Below are 1,823 nucleotides of genomic sequence, written 5' to 3' on the forward strand. Positions count from 1 at the left end.
TCAGCCAAACTGTATCCTAAAGCTTTCCTGTTTTTCTTAAAAACAGCCAACAAAGCAGAAAGTTGGTTATCACCAAGTTTAGCATTAACAATAACAGGATATTGCCGGAATCATCTAAGAACACATATTTAAGATGAGAAGGAAGAGGTTTACGCTCTAGTATCTTTACCTCCGTAGCACAAGAGGTTTCCAAAATAGCATTTACCGTCTCACCTTTCTCAATAGTAAACTCCTTACCTTTTAGAGCAGCCTTCATCGTCCTGTAATCAACCTGTACATCCTCTTCAAAATCATCAAGAGCTATCAAAGCTTATAACGGGTCCCCAAGAAGGGATCCCGTCCAATAATCAAACATAGATTCATCTACAATGTCTATAGCATAACATGTATCCTCTATCATAGGCTTAGCCAGCGTGCTAGCCAAATTAAATGTCACCTTATCATCCCCTACCTCGAGAGTCAAATGTCCCTGTTTGACATCAATAATAGCGCCTGCTGTCTGCAAAAATGGCCTACCTAGGATTATAGGAATCTGAGTATCTTCAGCCATATCTAACATAATGAAATCAACCGGTATAAATAATTGGGTTATTTGATAAGAATAATCCAAACTATGGGTGATTTTCTTATAATAATCTCAACTATATTTAATCTCGGAATAAACCGTACTATTAACTTCATCTTCTCAAACTACACCCGGTAACCTATTACCTAATAATCAGGTCACGACCTTTTTTTTTAAAAAAAAAAACAAAATAAAATAAAATAAAATAAAATAAAATTATTAAAACCAATACTCCCTGACTCCTCCATCATTAGTGAAGAGTCTATCACAGTCGAAATACTCGAGGGGGGGGGGGGTGAATTGAGTATTTAAAAACTTATGCCCACTTTTTATTTTATATCAAAACAATTAATTACTTAAAGTTTATTGATTAAACTTTAACTAATTAACTAAGTGATTATGAACGTAATGAAATGAACGAAAACGAAGGTTTCAAAGACACACGGTTTTGAAGTGGTTCAGCTTCACACGTCGAAGCCTAGGTCCACTATTCTCGATTAATAATTTTAGTACCTTTCTCCGGATTACAAAATTATCAACCCAACTCGTATAACTAACTCTAGTTATAACTCAATTTGAATATCACTAGATATTCGATTTGACTATCTTAAGTTACTAAGAAAGCACTTAATTGTTCTTCTAAGTGTTCACACAATTGAACGAGTAAGAAACAATATGAAGTACTATTATCTTATAACGTAACCTTAAGAATAATAAGCAATTCTAAGAGCACGACTTTTCGTAAATATTTTCAAATGCAAAACTGTAATACCCGCCCTTTTAGGGACCCTTTGACCATCATTGACTGTCCTTGGGAGCGGGAGTAATCTTAGGAAAGTACGCCAAAACCATCTTGGGGTGCGTGTTATGGGTGGTACTCGATAGAGTAGAGGCTACTCGATCGAGTAGCTAGGTTACTCGATCGAGTAGGGGGCTACTCGATCGAGTATGTTGGGTACTCGATCGAGTGCCGGGTTTTCAGCGAGGGTTTTATATCGCGTTTTGTTAAATCCGCAAATCACTTCTGCCACTTTCCTCCTATCTTTCAGTCGCCTCTTTCCCTTCCCTTCACCTCAAAACCTCCATGGAAACCTTTGTGAAGATTCTTGAGCCTTAGGAGAGCGCCTCTTGAGTCGGGTAGCGGTCTTTTGCTGAGTTTCTCCCTAATAGGTATGTCATAATCATCATCCGTGCCTTTGTCTCTATAGTTAGGGTTTGCTTGTTAGTAATAGATATTTGTATGGTGGTTATAGGCTTT

Source organism: Silene latifolia, chromosome 6 (genome assembly GCF_048544455.1).
Source record: "Silene latifolia isolate original U9 population chromosome 6, ASM4854445v1, whole genome shotgun sequence".
Lineage (NCBI taxonomy): Eukaryota > Viridiplantae > Streptophyta > Magnoliopsida > Caryophyllales > Caryophyllaceae > Silene > Silene latifolia.